Consider the following 17270-nt stretch of genomic DNA (forward strand, 5'->3'; position numbering starts at 1 on the left):
GGATCATGGGGGCAGTTTGCCCCTCAGTGCTGCTCAGTGATAGTGAGTGAGTGCTCATGAGATTTGTTTGTTTAAAAGTGTGTGGCACCTCTCCCCTCTCTCTCTTCCTTCTGCTCTGGCCTGCTTCTCCTTCACCTTCCACCATGATTGTAAGTTTCCCAAGGTCTCCCCAGCCATGCTTCTTGTACAGCCTGTGGAACCATGAGCCAATTAAACCTCTTTTCCTAATAAGTTACCCAGTCTCAGGTATTTCTTTATAGCAGTCTGAGAATAGACTAATACAAGTGGTATGCCCTAAATTGCCATGCAACCTAAAACTTAAAGGGAGAAATTAAATAAAACGACATTTTTGTTTATTAAAATAACCATCTATTTAAAAATGTTCGTTACTTAATAATGACCTATAATATCCATTTAAGCATCAAATTGGGCAAAAATTATTTACAAAGTTCTACTTTTGTTTCTCTCTTTAAATAAAATATTGGCTTCAGAGCAGTCATAAGTTAATAGACCAAAGAGAATTCTAATCTTTCGATTCTCGGCCTAATTTTCTCCTTTCATTTTCAGTATGAACATAGGGGTTCCAGGTAGACATTGAAACAAAACTTTAGAAGGATTAAAGAAGGAAGTAAGAGCCAAACAAGGAAAAAATAGGAAATAAAAAAGAACGGGGTAATCTCTCCCATGACAAGCCCTGAATATAAATAAGGGTGTGGTTTTAAAGTGAGTCATTATTCCATTGCCTACTCCTTTCATGGCAGAGACAGTGATGTCGTGGAATAGAAGCTATTAAAGAGGCTTTATATAACTATTAGCCTCTGAAACAATAGACAGGCAGCAGAGTGTTGTTCCAGAAAATGTTCAAAGAGGAGGAGTAATTTTGTCCTTTACAAATTTAATATTTTCTCTTTTCTCCTATATCATTTGGAGGAAGCGCCTTTTTCCTTTTTCTCTTTTTTAAGCAAAATAAGCGTTATGCACTAGTAGGTAGTGAGTGAATTCTCTTTGCCAGCAGGAAGAAAAGCAATTTTTGAATGCCAAAAATAGCTCCTTTGTGTGAAAATATCACATAGCCCAAGACATTTTTGGGAGAAAGCAAAGATTCATGTTCTGAATTATTATTTTTTAAATATACAGGCAGAGAAATGTTAATAATAGAAAAGACAGAAATTGATGGTCATTTCAAAGTCTGAATGTTTATCCTGTTTACGACACACTCAGACTTTTGTGTGGTCTCAGTCATAATTCCTCTCCCAGGCTATGTCTCTAGAAGATAGGTATTCCTAATCATTCTGTTTGGGTCAAGACATTTTATTCCTTCCCTACCTTTTACTACCTGTTCCTATGCAACATTACAAATCAAGCAAAGTATGAACTGACCTGGATATAGGAGATGGCCCTAGAGCTGTAGACAGAATTAAAAATCGTATCTGTTTTTTTTTTTTTTTTTTTTTTTTTTGTAAAGCACCCCGACATCTTTGGGAACCGTACACTCTAGGGAATCTTTTTATCCATTATTTGCAAATAGCAGACCATCAGCCAGTTACAAAGACTTTTGATAGAGGTGGTGGGCATCTTTTACTTTCACCCAACCAGTATCCCTTTCTGCTTCATTTGATAGTAACATATCCTTTTCTTTTGAAAAACTAACCATTCTTATTACATGTCATTTTGATGGCACTGTCAGTCCAACTGTCCTGCCTTCCTTCTGGCCAGTGAGTGGATGGCCATGTGAACCAGGCTGGGACAGTGAGATGTTTTCCTATGAACGTGAGTATTGAATGGAATGACACAAGAATGGAACATGGTCACTGACTCACTTTGCTAGTGGTTCTACTTGTCTGACTGCTGAATGAACTCTAACTCCTGACTGACAGATTTTGGAACCTGGTTTTGGAAATAGGCGGTGTGTAGAAGGTGGAAACTGTGAGAATTTTGAGGAGAGTATTGGTGAAAGATCAAGTACCTTGAACCCATTGTGCATACAATTTTGAATTATGAGGAGGCTGGCAGTGAGGCCTTAAAGGAACGGGAGAAAAATCTTATTGGAAACTGGAGGGAAGGGCAGAAACTTAACAATACACTTGTCTGCAGGAACATGGAAAGTAGAAAATGTGCCTGATAAACTAGGGGATCTAGCTGAGATTTCCAAGCAGAACGGTTAGTTACCACCCATTTTTTTTTTCTTGCTGCTTATAGTAAAATATGAGATGAGAGAGAGCTAAACTAAGGGAAGGACTGTTAAACAAAAAGAAGCTAGATCTTGATGGTTCTGAAAGCTCTCACACTATTCAGAAAGTCGGAGATGCTAAAACGGAGATAATGTCTAGGGTGTGGCCATAAATCTTTTTATTAAGATCTTCACAATTCTCTGGTACCTCAGAGAACCTTCAGTCAGACTGCAGGGCCCCTTAAGGAGATTAAGAGTGTGCCACACAGATTCTCTCAGCCAAAGAGTAGAGCTTCTAAGAAGCCTAAGGGCATTGTCCCCAGTCATCTCAGCAGAAGCCCAAGGTGGAAGGGAGATTATCTGTAAGAGGTGTGTGGGTGGGGCTTTTGTCTGATGGATTTAACCTGGAGAAGTTTCACAGGAAACCCATAAGGTTCTCAAAAGAGATAGATACAGAAGCATTATACCACTTGGATGGAATGGGACAGTACGGGACAGTACAGAACAGTTCAGAACGAAGACAGGGCTTTGAAGGCCCAGAATTTTAACACCTGCTACATTTTGCAAAACTAGAAAGAAGACTAGGAGGGTGAAACCAAGAGCCCAGAGGGCAGAGTGGAGAAACACGAAGAATTATTTCAGACATGAGACCTAATCAAGGATCTTCCAACATTTGCCTGGCTCTATTTTAGAACTGCCATGGACCTGTAACCCCTATGTCTTCCATCCCCCACCCCTTCTTTGAACAGGGTCATATAAGTGCTTATCTTGTATCTGTCCCGCTGTTGCATGTTGGCAGAGGGAGACATAATTTGCTCTCGTTTTACGGGTTTAAAAATAACAAGGAATTGTATTTGAAGAGCTGTGCTTAAAGAACTACACTTGAGAAACCACATTCATACTTGGACCTGATTTAGATGACGACATTATGGACTTGAAGCTGATATTGCAATGGAATGAGAATTTTGAAGTCTTTGGAGGCAGTGAGTACCTTTTGCATTTGAGAGGTAAATAAATCACTGGGCACCAGAGGATACACTGTGGTGGGCAGCCTCTAAGGTGGCTCCTAGTGATCCTTGCCTTCTGGTATTCACATCGTTTTGTAATACCTTCTTGCTGAGTGTGGGCTGGGCTTATTGACTCACATATAACAAATTGAATACCTCGGAAGTGATAGGACAGTAATTGAGGGATTAGGTTATAAAAGGCTGCAGTTTTCATCTTGGAGGCTCTCTCTCACTCTCTTTTGAATGACTTACCCTGGGGAAGCCAGCTGCCATGCTATAAAGCATAAGGCAGCCCTGTGGCAAGTCCCATAGGAATGGACTTGAAAATAGACTTTCTGAGACCTGTCCATAGCTATGTGAATGGACTTGGAAGCAGATATCCTTGAGATAACTGTAGTCTCAGCCAAAACCTTGATTGTAGCCCATGAAAGAATCTGTGCCAAAACGACACAGCTAAGCTACTCCTGATTCGTGATCTACAGAAACTTTTGAAAAATAATTGTTTGCTATTTTCAGCCTCTAAATGTTGAGATAATTTGTTATGCAGAAATGGATAAAAATACACTCATATTCTAGAGGATACACTATGCTATAATGCTCTAATTACTATTATTCAACATTTTGTGAAAAGGCAATTCCACTGTGTTTAAGAGGATGACATTGTCAATGAATCTTTTAGTCACTATTTAGTCACTATTTGAAGAGTGCCAACTTTGACCACAATTTTATTTTTAAAAATTGTGCTAATGCCAAATTCCTTTTTAAATCTGATTTCTCAAATATTGTGAAATATAAAGTTTGGTCTCCTAACTCTCCACTGTCTTAACTGATCTTTTGATTAATTCTTTTCTTTAATTACAAAACGATAGCTTAAAATGGCATGAGGGCATGGTGTTCCCTTGGTCCTTGGAATTATCCCAGGTTAGAGTGCTCAAAGATAGGCTAGATTTATATATAATAATGTTACCTTTATGAGATGCTTATGTGTAACAGGAACTTTGAAACTTGCTTTCTGTCATCATTTTAGACAATTCTCATACCAATTGTTTGAATTAGGCATCATTATTATTCCTCCTTTAAAGAGAGTTGCCCAATGTCATACATCGGTGACAGGTGGATCTGAGATTTGAACCCAGATCTGCCTATCTTCAAGAAATCCTGAGCTCTTAATCACTTTAGGCAAAGAAGACGTCCTGTGCCTCTTTGCATGAATTAATAAGCTGTGATAAGTGGATTCGCTCCATGGCCCAGTGGTTACAAAACAGAACCTGTGCAAGCCCATTTCATATCCTCCTGGATGCAGCCTGTGAGGGGTTTTGAATCCAGAGAAGCCCTTTTGTCACATGTGAGCCCAGGACATTTTTGAAGAGAGAAGTCCATGCCCAATCTGAAATAAACTCTGTCACCAGGTTATAGCCTCTGCCTTTAAGAAAACTTTGGGCAATCTTAAACGTTATTCAGAATGTGGGAGATACTTAAAGTGGTCAGTTATATTGATTTTTCAGGATCAAGAGTACATGAATTCTAAGAGAGAAATCAGAGGGTTTCAACAGGCATTTGGATGAGTGGAACAAAAACTCCCTGGCTATGCCTGTGACCAAGACTATCACTGTTTGTTTCCCGCTAAGGGAAAACAGGGGCTAGCATGTTTGGTAAACTGTTACATGCCAGAGTGTTCACTAAATGCTTTATGCATTAGGGTCATTCTGACAAACATTGACTCATTTGTTGGTTATTTAAAAGGGACAATTGAAATATAAAATATGGTGAAATTCCTGATATTAATAAGTGTCTTTGTTCTATTTGAGAAATCAGATTAAAAAAAGAATTTGGCATTAGCACAATTTTTAAAAATAAAATTGTGGTCAAAGTTATTAATGAAATATTTATTTTTATTTGCTTTCTTCCCTCACTAATTTTCCAACAGACTTAATTTCTTCAAAATCGAATCCTTTATATTTCTTAAAGCTTCAGCATAATTTTACAAATTGTTGAAAATACATTCCATGTTTTCCTGGTCATGTTTCTCATACCTAGACTATGTATTCAGTCAAACAGGGTGATGGTCAGGCCAAAGTTTATCTTATCACACCAGAGTTTTTAGGTCATTTCCAGTTTTCTTTTTTTTTTTTTTCTTTTCAAACTTTCACTTGAAAAGAAATTAATTGGAAAACACTAGCAAAACTTTTTTCCTTCCTCTTTTGGCTACTGAACTGCCAACTGCCAATTGTTTCTGCATTCTTTATCTGATGTGCACAAGATACAGGAAAATTGTGGCTGTATTTGGAGTTGGCAATAGTTAAATGGAATTATAGAGAGTGACTAAAACCAACATATATTTTGTAGAGTCTTTTGATTACACACAGCTTTCTCTGAGACATAAAAAAAAAAAAAAAAACCTCTTGAAGGATTAGCTTGCTAGGGAGAATTACCATTTTGAAAGATTTTTGCCACATTTCAATGACAAAATTATTCAGAAAAAAAAGTGCCTCTCTGTAAATAGTCTCTAAAGTCTCACAAACATCTGAGCTCTTGGGGGCCAGAATCAGGGCACAATTTGCGTAAATTAAATACACACACACATTTGATAATCCAAAGGTCTCTCAGATGTGTTTTGACCCCTCTGGAAAGTATCATCAAAATAACTGTACCATCTCTTCAAAAAAGCGCCTGTGACACGGACCATGAAAACACGGTTGTAGAAATCTTATTTTAACCATTGATGTATTACAGCTATGTTAAAGTGGCAGCTGAATTAACTTGGTTGAAAACCAAGTATGTTATATGTATCTTTTCCTCAACAGACCAGTGTGAAATATAAAGCTTATTTTTTTATGTAACTCCTTAAATGATCTAAATCCTTTATTTAAAACAACTTACCTTATGATAACTCTTCTGACAGATTTAAATACTCTTTTTATAATATGAGACTTTGCATATTTCTATTGAGATAGCTACATCAACACATTTCCTGAAATTATTCTTAATAATTAATTTTAATAACATGTGATATGCTGGTTGGAATTTGTGGTTGTTTCATGTGCCTATCTTATTAGAATTTCAAGCATTCCCAAAGCATTCATGTTGGAAAATGACTTAGACAAAATTTTGTGCAATTGGTTAATTTCTCATCAGAAAAACTCCTGAGAGGTTGAGTAATTTTGCAGTTAACTAATGCCAGACCACTGTAAACAAGAAACAAAATGTGAATCAGATGCTACCTTCTCTGAAGATGGAATCCATATCAAGCAAAAAATCTGACTTCAGAAATTCACTTTGCAAATTAGTCCAGTAGCTGTCTATCACGTCACCTGGCATCGGCCCACAGCCTCCCAGTAAGACACTTGATAGAGGAAAGACAGCAGAGTGAGAATGTGGTATCTCCCCTCATCTAAGCCCTCCTTAGGCAAGCTCCCTCATTCCAGCTCTCTCATCCCAATACAAGTTGGGGTAAGATAAGCTCTAGTTGTGAAATGCTCTATGACAAGAAAAATTCAGAGAATGTGCTTTTGTGACCATGAGAGTGTGTTTTACTGCTGGGATGAGGTGAGCCATACACAGAGGCAGGTGGAGGGGGAGAAGAGAGCTGTGATCTTCCTGGAAATAATTTGCTCCCATGTCACCCCCGGAAAAGGCATCTCCCTTAAATCAGGCAGGCATAATGAATGGTGTGATACCCGGCGGCCTGCACAGTTATAAATACACAGCCTTTCATTCTGGAGATGGCCCATTACCACTCACTAAAACAGTCTGTCACAGTGGTGCTCTGGGGCCATTCATTTTTCATGACCTTCTTGGAGACGTGACTGGGATTTCCTGAAACCACGCGTAGGCCCCTGCCCAGCAAGCGCTCTGCGTTAACATCCCTTAATTCTTCTCTTCCAAAGGTTATCATGTCCTGTGGGGGGATGTGTGTGTGTGTGTGTGTGTGTGTGTGTGTGTGTCTTCCCTAGCAGGCAGAGAAACAAACAGCACAAACTAAGCTTGACCTTGTTGGAAATACAGTTTATCCACAGAGTGAATGTTGGCTAAAATTTAATCTTATGACATCAGGAATGTTCAAAGTTTACACAGGAGGTAAGAAATTTTAAAAATCAGTTTAAAAAATTATCTCACTGTTCCCAAGGTTCAGATTTCACATCATGAGAGGCACACTTTAGCGGAGCAATTGCAGCAAAGCAGGACCTTCTCATTTGCTGGCTGCTTCAAATAACAGTTGTCCCTTTGATAATATTGACACCTATCTCCTTCACAATCTAGTGCTTCTCCTGCACTTTGTAACATATCCCATCTGTTTTTTTAGGGCCACTGTCATAAGGACGCCTGGAAGAGTGAAGAAAGGCCTGATTGATCACAAGGTCCTATCAAATGTCAAAGCTGGCCCTGGCTGACCTCCCATCTATTCAGAGCTGCTTTGATTTAATCTCCAAACTGGCTGCTTCTCCAGGCTGTGAGTTCTATCTGCAACCCATGTGTCAGCATTGAGATATGACCTGCTTCACGCTCCATTCATCTCATTTGAAGGACGGAAATTAAACTCGAGGGTCGAAGAGGGGAACTGCTCAAAATACACACACACATTAACTGAAGCCTTTTGTGTGGGTACAGTATAGGAGTTTGAACAACCATTAAAAATTATATTAAAATGAACTTGATCTTTACTCCACTGAAATGGTTTAGAACTCTTCCTCCCCTCACTGCCCCTTCGTCTATTCTTTTTTCCCTCTCATATTTGTAGTAATCATATGAACCTGATCTTATTAAGATTCAAAGTGAAAGAAGAGAAAAATTTACATTTTTTCAGTTTCTTTAAAAATGGTGTCCTTTAGAAAATTCACTTTGCCTGTAGTTTGCACAGTAAATATATTTTTTAAAGAGACAGGAGAAGCCGGAACCAGACTAATAGAAATGCAGACTGCTTTGTTTAGCATTATTGATTCATTTAAGTTTCACCTTGTAAGGTTTTTTAAAAAATTAATTAAAACTCAAACTTTGGGAATAGTTCTATAACCATCAGGACACATTGGTATGGTATAAATCTATATATCCTAGGTTCCATTTCTTATTTCTAAACTCTTCTTTCTCTTTTCATTGGCCCTTTTATACTATCAAGGCTAATAACTAAGTGAAACTTGATTCCTTATAGATTTGTTTGCATAAAAAGTTCAAGAACAAGCTCTATGTTATTTACTAGAAGTACCTCAAAAGTATTGAAATAAAATAATTATAAGTGTGTTAGAAAAGTTAGTTATACTTATTTCTGTGTTTATTCATTTGCTTATGCATTCATACATTTAAACTCTGTATGATAATGGCATCCGGGTAGGAAAAATGTTGTTGCTTGTTTAGTTAAAAGGATATGCTGTACATTTCCACTGTAAGAGTAGTACATATTCAATATAGAAAAGACAATTGGCAAAGACAGGCAAGAAAGAGGGAATAGCAGACATCAAAAATACTATTGACCAGAAGTAAACAACATAAATACCTTTGTGTTTATCCTTTCCTTTTTTTTTTGTAGATGCCCACTTTTTATTTTCCTTATATAAAATCATACTGTTTCTGCTTGGGAGAAGACTACATTTTTGATTGTTATATCACCTTTTATGGAAATGATTATTTTGCTTGGTAATATTGTATGAATAGCAATTCAGATTTTTAAGTTTTTTTCACTATTATGAATATTATTATGTAAAAATATAATTATATATAGTATGTTATTTATGTTTCCTTTATTTTCTCCAAAATACTCTAATTTGGGAAAAAAAGATGTGCTCAATTTACTGGTATAGTTAAAACTATAGTCTTTCCTTTTACGGTTTTTCATTTGAATACTCACTTGGAAATAATTTTCCTTCTTAAATAATCACTCGTGTTTTCTTTAAGACATGTCATTTGTTTTATATGTAATATATGTACAATGGAATGAGTACTATAGTGAATACTGATACTATTTCTACATAAACAATTTCATGGGACTTATGAAAAATCTTTCTGACTACGGTCATATGGAGAGAAACATTTGAGCATCTGAGGCATTCAAATAATGCTGTTTAAGCATCTAGTTTTGCAAGTAGGGAAGTGGAAGAACACAGGATGATTGTATCTGTCTTGTACTTCTCAGTAAAATCTCTCTTTCTTCATATCCTTATGTTAATATCTTATTATTCATGGCAGAAATGTTGAATAAATGCACTTTGCAAGTTAGGTCATTCTTTGCGTGTCAGGTGGAAAGTAGGCTCATTCTTTTAATATGGTATAGCATTTTGCAAGAGAACTTTTTACAATGGTGGAAATATTCTATAATTGAACTGTTCAACATGGTAGCCACCAGCTACATGTGGCTATTGAACACATGAAATGTGACTCATGTAACTGAGAAACTGAATAAAAAATTTTATGTAATTTAAATTTAAATCAATTAAACCGCATGTGACTGTGGCTATCATATTGGACAACACAGCCTTAATAATCTTAGCATTGTTAAGACCATTTTAATAGTTTGTGAAGCATTGTAGATGTTTACCCAGTTACTCAAGTTTATTTCATTGAAGAATAAATATAAGATGATGAAGAACTTACAGTCTCAGAATATAATAACAATAAACAATTACATTTGTCCTGAGAGATGTTTTTCACGGTTTCTTTCAGAGAAGAGAATTGAAAATTTCAAGAAGGCAAAGGTGATGGAAGTGTCTTCATGAGACCCTTGGGTAACATAAATTGGCAAAGAATTGGATGATCTGGGTTCTAAGATCTGGCCTTAAAACTAGCCATCTATTGACTGAGTAAGTTACTTCACTTTTTGGTGGTCTTAGTCTCTTGATATTCACCACACAGGGTTTGGAAAAAATGTATTTCTTTGTTCCTACTATGGCTAAATTATATGGATTTTTTTCTGTCCTGTATTCAGAATCAAATACTAGTTTTTCCTTCATACCTCAATAATGTGTATAAGCACCTAGGGCCAGATACATTCTAAGTGTTCAATAAGTATTTGTTGAGTGAATGGATGTACTTAGTTGTCTGCCTGGATCAATAGCTCCTTTAACACTCCATTATTAAAGCTTGATATTTTCCACACCTAGACTTAAGCAAAGTATTAAAACATGGATGTTTTTGATGCAGGTGAAATATTTTGCTACAGAGTGCTAGAGGATCACTGGGCACAACCCTCTGCTCTTGAATTGCTAAAAGGGCCTACTTCCAGAGATGGCCAGGAAAGTTTGGGACTCTAGCACTCAGCTGATTTTCCTAAAGAAAAGCCCTCAGGATGTGCTCAAAGACCTGGATCAGGCACACTGAGGTGATGATGGGAGGTCAGGAAAATGGCCAGAATGGAACTAAGATTTAACTTCCCAGAACACTCATATACGATTTTTCTGAAAAGTTTTTTCCGCACCTTAGCAATATTAACTAGTTTGAATACTCAAGTCCAGAATAATTACATTTTCCTTCTTTCACATTCTGACACTTATATATATATCACTTATGAGATATTTAATACTACTCTTTTGAGAATAAATAGTTTATTTTTAGTGTGGTGATGTCTTTTTAATCCAATGAAACTGTTAGCATCAATAAGGACAGAGATACTACCTTTATTTCTGGCACACAGTTCTCTGTATCTCGCAAACTCCAGCACAGTATAATCTACTCAGCATCAGACATATGGGAAAACACTATCTAAACAGGAAAGCATTGTACAAACATTAGTAGTTGTTATTATGATTAGAATTGATGTTTCAGGTAATTTAATAATTACTCTTACTTCTGGTACATACCCTCCTCCAGGAACGTAAAAGCTCGTCAGTGTTTTCTGGGCTTAGCATAGATGTCCTGAGAACTTAGCATTTCCAGGATTTCAAACTGTACAAGAATATACAAAAGAACATTTATCATGCTCTCCATTCAGAAGGATAATATTAAAAATTAATAAGCATTTTAGTCTGCTGGGATGCAACATAATTCAGGGGAGAGGAGGAGGTCTGTCGCTATCTTTTTCAAGGGCAGTTCACAACAACACTTTGCATGATAAATTCCTGAAGCTTGATGTTCTCCTCACCATTATACAATGTGAGTGCTGATAAGGTCTTTTAAAAATAACAATCCTTTATTTTAAATTAGTTCATCTGTTTGGGGAAAAAGGGAGCAGTGTGTACCTATATAGGTGTCATATCCTTTAGTCCCATAAATTTCACAACTAAAATTATATCTTCTTTTTTTGTTTGTTTGAAATGGAGTCTCACTCTGTTACCCAGGCTGAAATGCAGTGGCACAATTTCGGCTCACTGCAGCCTCCGCCTCCTGGGCTCAAGTGATTCCCCTGCCTCAGTCTCCTGAGTAGCTGGGATTACAGGTGGCCACCACCGCACCCAGCTAATGTTTGTATTTTTAGTAAAGATGGGGTTTTACCATGTTGGCCAAGCTGGTCTTGAACTCCTGACCTCAGGTGAACCACCTGCCTTGGCCTCCCAACGTGCTGGGATTACAGAAATAAGCCACCACGCCTGGCCTAAAACTATATCTTAAAAAAAATAGTTCACGTAAGAAACAAAAATCTTAAGGAAGGAATGACTTTACTTGTGACTTATTGATGATAAAAGGAACTTGGAAACAATTTGGATGCCCAATATTAGAAATGCTTAAATAAATTATACTAGCAAGAAAACACATTAGAAAGATGTTAACATTTAGCACTTTAGAGCTTAGACAAATATATAGAAAAATTTTTTTTGGAAAAGCTTAATGCGATATTTGTACACAAGTATGTGAAATGTTCATATGTATATGAATGCTAACATTCCCCAAAAGCAAAGACTTATTTTACTGGGTAGGCTGTTTGCATTGTATAAAAAACATGAGTTTAGAATTAGAGCTAGATTTAAATTCCAGTTCTTCCATAAGCTGTGTGACACTTGCAAATTATTAATCCTCTCTGGATATCTATTTCCTTATTAGCAAGTGTGTGTGTGTGTGTGTGTGTGTGTGTGTGTGTGTGTGTGTTAAGCAAAGCCACTTTAAGAGTCTAGGACATAGTAGGAGCTCAATGCTATTATTTCCCTTTCCCTTTACTAAATACCTGAGACTCCCTTGGTTTAAAAAGTTTTGTTCAAATTGACTGATTTTTATAGAAATTTCAATGTCGTTGTTTTTGACCCATGCAAGAATTTCTAACAGACGAGACTCTATTAATTAATGTGATAATTCTCCTGTAATTGGTCAATAATCTTTACATTTGAATAGATTTCAGAACAGTATTAAATATCTTGGGTTGGAGGTCAATTTCTATAAACAGAAATGTATATCCAACAGTGTTGCATTTTAGCTGATCTTGACTATAAACGAGTGCAATTTGTGTTCATTTCCCATATATCATTGACACTAAATTTTGGAACACTTACATCTGGGTTATGTTTGAGTAACCTTCTGGGAGTATCTCTCCATAGATTTGGGAATGAAATATCTCCCAAATATAATGCAATTTCATATGCGTATTTAAAAGAAACTGGTCTCATACATGATAAAAGAAGGTTAATGCTAGACATAATGACTGTTGCCACTTGGTAGCAGGGGCCAGAGAGAACAGGAAAAAGATTAAACAAGAGGATTAAAATTATTTTTCAAGTAAGGCTATACCTCTGTATACATGCTTAATTACAAAAGGAAATTAGGAGCAAGTGCATGTATATTACTGCATGTATAAACATAGAGTTTAATCGGTTTGGAGTAAATTAATGACTGCTTGCAATATTTCTGGTGATTTGTTCTAAGCTTTGTGATTTTAAATTGGTTTCTTGAAAATGCTGGATAAAGCATTTGAATTCACACATTGCTTTAGGAATTGATTTGGGGATAATAAAATATAATGAAATGTTTCACCTCAGATGGATCTAATTTATATTTGCTCTGTACCCTTTTTTAAAACCTGAATGCAAATAATAAGGACACTGCTAGGATGTTTAGAGGAGCTGTAACTGCAAGTTACTCTTATTTCTTTTTATTGGGTGAACTCTTTCAAAATTCCATTCTCTCGAGATGGTAGAGAACAAGGACAAATCCTACAGGGGTTTCCCCTTTTTATCCAAAAAAATTATATATGAAATTGAAAGGCAAGGAGGTAAAAATCTGGCAACTCAGGAAAGAAATGATTATAAAAGTCTAAGAATCGGGACATTTACATTTCAACCACTAAGGAGAAGTTTCATGAGTTCTCAGATAGTCTCTGATAGTGACAGGACTACATTTGATCAACTATCAAAAGGAGATGATGACAGTCAGTATTACCTGATGTGAAAATGACCTGCAAATGATTCTGGAAAAAAATGATAGCTCTTCTTCCAAGACAGTCAAGAAGAATAAAGCAAAGGTGTTTATTATCATCCTATTTTTTGATTTATAAATATTATTTTCCTGATCTGACAATATATACTTGGAAGTATTTAAAAAAAAAAGAAGTCTGGGCATATGAAACCACTCAAGGCACATATGGCCCCTTTATGTCAGGGAAAGTATCATGGTATTATATTCTTCTTTTTTTCCTTGTTAGCTGGGTATCCATTTCCTGTTGGATTTCTTTAATCCAACTAAGATTTTCAGCTTTCAGGAGTACAGTCACCCCAAATTTGCTCACTCTCTTTTTGGGATCTTCTTTTGCCATTGTTTTTTCTTTTATAATTGATTAGGTAGTAATAGGACTTAAAAAATAACTCTTGAATAGATTATGACTCAAGTGTCCCAGAATTTGTGCCCAGATTACCAATCATATGACTGCTAGCAAAGCAGTCTATTTTTTCTTAAACTTTGTTTTCCATTTCTGTGATTATCCTACATTTTATGAATTTTTTTCATAGGTACCTAATCTTCTCATGCTAATTATTTTCTCTCACCTTCAAGCAAGAAAGGCTGTTCCTAAAAAACTCCTTTCCCAACTCCACCTCCTTTCTGTTTCTTCTCGTTGAAGTTCGCACTTCAATGAGTTTGGGAGTTTATTGCATTATGCATTGCAGCTTTTGACATACAAATTTGATCTCCCATTAGCCAGTGACCTCCTTGAAAGCAAGAATGTATGTTATTACTCTTCGTAGCTTAGTTATGTTCATAGCACATAGTAGGTACTCAATACATGCTAACTTATTTAGAATAAGGTGCAATGAGTAATAAAAATCATCCTTTTTATTCCTAATGCATTGCAACAAGTGTAGATGTCCAGAGATAAACTTTATACTACAAAAGTATAAATTTTGTTTTGGAGAATTTTGAACATTAGTAAGTATGAAGACAACTTGAGTCTTATTTTTGTCTTTAATCAGAGGAGCCATTTTGGCATATTGAAAGTCACATCAAAAAAATGCCTTCCCTCTTTTCCTACCTCTGAAGACTTTGATGTATTTCTGAGTTTTTTGTTTCCAATCTCACTTTCCAACAGTTTCATTCTTGGTTATTTGCTGGAAACTTAAAGGGGTCAGTAATGCATGGGAGTGTGTAGGCAGGTGGGGGGTAGTCTTTTTTGTTTCTTTTATTTTTATTTGTTCTTTTTTTTTTTCGTTTTCCTTCTTTTTTTGTTTTTTTTTGTTTTTTTTTTGGAACAAAGAGCTTTTCCCAGCGCTATTAGGCTTCCTTACTGCCACCTTTTCCTTTTTAAGGTAGCAGGAAAGATAATAGTAACAAGATTTCAGTTTTTAAAAATGAAAGTTCAGAGAGTCTGAGTTGCTTGAACTCACTAAGAATGAAAAACCAGAATTCTTATCACTTCTCTTCATTTTCCAAATTCGGTACCCTCTTATAGTATAAAACTTTACACAGCATGTCATTGTCTTAGGATATTTTCTCAGTTACTTAAAGGTCAAGTACACAGAATTAGACGTGATGGAATGGCCTGGTTGAATAACTCTTTATTACGCTGGACTTACTGCACTTAAAACCTAAGCAATGTTCATGTCCATCAACAGACTAAGATCTATTTGTCTAAGTTTAAATAGTGTATTAATTTAATTTATTTGTCAACACAGCTGGTCTCTTTAGGTATTTTTAAAACATCAGCACAATGATTAAAATAATAATAATCTGTAGAAAGTTAAGATTAAATACATGTCTATGTTAAAATTGGCCATACTTCACAGAACCATTTTCATATGCTTAGCACTAGATAAATTTATGTGACAAGAGTAAAATTAGACAATCTATGACGTATGTCATCAGAAACATATGTCATCAATTAATAGGCTGAATTTTCGAGTCCCATTGCTAGAAGACTGTTAATAACTCCTATGCTTTCTTTATTCTTGTAATTTAGGTGAGCATCACCATGTTCAATGATTAGACTTAATTCATACTTGAAAACAGAGATCATTGAAAAATTCATATGAATGATACAACTAAATGTACTTCCTTTTTATATGGGAAAACCTCATAATATCTAACAGAGATAGATCCACTAGAAGATAGTAACAACAGCAAAGATAGCAGTTATACCACGTAGGGGGGGGTCTGTTCTTTACTGAAATCAAGATCTTCTAAAAAGTGAACATAGCATTTCTTTCTCTATTTCAGTTAGAAATTAGAGGCTGACTTTTCAGATGTGGATGCTGAACCTTGCCAACCTCAGTCAACCAAAGCTATTTTAAACATTTTCAGTCTGGCCTATCCACTTGTAACCAAACTTCTTAGGACTTGACACCCATACCCCTACTTCTTGGATCAAGGCTTAAGCCTGATTATTCCTTTTTGCTTTCTGGTGTCTGGTGACAGCTTTACTCATAGTTTGTTTTCAGCCCTCCCCAGTAGGCTTTATTTTGGAGTGCAATTCTTTTTTTTCTTTTTTTTTTTTTCTTAGATGGAATCTCGCTCTGTCGCCCAGGCTGGAGTGCAGTGGCACAATCTCAGCTCACTGCAACCTCCATCTCCCGGGTTCAAGCAATTCTCCTGCCTCAGCCTCCTGAGTAACTGGGACTACAGAGGCGCACCACCACGCCCAGCTAATTTTTGTATTTTTAGTAGAGACGGGGTTTCACCATGTTGGCCAGGGTGATCTCGATCTCTTGACTTTGTGATCTGCCCACCTTTGCTTCCCAAAGTGCTGGGATTACGGGCGTGAGCCATCACGCCCAGAGTGCAATTCTTTAGTTACTTCCGATTCCTTTTTCTTTTCTGGATATTTGGCCTTGGTCTTGTTTGGGCAGTCCTATGGCATTCTGTCTCCACAGTATTTAGAACTCTTTTGATTGAAATAATGAATGCCCAATTTAGACTAATGTGGAGTAGAGCACATTGCATCCAGGCCCAAGGAATAATTGGTACAGAGACACACAATGCCACCAACATTCTTTCTCTTGTCTCTGCTTCTCTTTCACTCTATTTCTTTCTTTTCTCAAGTTGCAGACTTGACTTCTCTCTTTTATAGTTATGACAGGAAGTGGTTTTTGAATTCGTTTCCCCCAAATTCATCACTTCCTTTTAAGAAAGCTGTCAAAGCAAGCAGGAACTTTTGGATCCATTCCAAATTCTCAGAGAAGTGTGATTTGCTTAGCCTGAGCCAGATGCCCATCCGAAGGCCAATGACTGTAACAAGCAGATGGAGTCACATTATACTCTTAGGGAAGCCCTATAGTAACCATATAGATATAGATGGATTTGAGGGGTTGAAGAGTAACTGTAGTTTCCAGACAAAAGATGAGGCAGCCTTAGGGTAGATTCTGTGCCCTTTAGAACAGACCTCTATGACACTTTTTCTTCTCACTGCTTGCTACATCATTTCCTCAAGAATCACAGGACTTTACAGTCTGTGCCGAAAGCGGCCAAAAACCAGTGGTTTTATGCCATTTTCCTTTGAATCCCTGCTGGTAAGCTTTTTAACATCTATCTTGCCTTTTGAAAGTGAAATGTTATTTTTTATGTCTTCAGCTCTCATAATTAGCTCAAGAACGTAGCTTTCTCAGCTAGCATTTTTTTACTCTTTTTAGACAGAACAACAATACCAAGTTTTCTGGATGCCTCTCTGTCTCCATCTGCTTTACCATCTCCCCTTAATTGAGGAAAAATTCTAAGTAACCCTGATGGTCATTACTCGGTGTCAGTCTTGCCACTATGTCACA

General features: G+C 36.5%; 1 long non-coding RNA gene across 1 annotated transcript in view; it reads left to right on the top strand.

Annotated features, from left to right (window-relative positions):
• The window catches only part of LOC130541386 (uncharacterized), a 42817-nt gene extending 32855 nt beyond the window's left edge, over positions 1-9962 (top strand). The window contains exons 5-6 of the long non-coding RNA XR_010111473.1: positions 7481-7627; positions 9829-9962. This is a non-coding gene — a long non-coding RNA (uncharacterized LOC130541386). The remainder of the gene's footprint in view (positions 1-7480; positions 7628-9828) is intronic.
• Positions 9963-17270: the final 7308 nt, after the last annotated feature.

Source organism: Pan paniscus, chromosome 2 (assembly GCF_029289425.2).
Source record: "Pan paniscus chromosome 2, NHGRI_mPanPan1-v2.0_pri, whole genome shotgun sequence".
Lineage (NCBI taxonomy): Eukaryota > Metazoa > Chordata > Mammalia > Primates > Hominidae > Pan > Pan paniscus.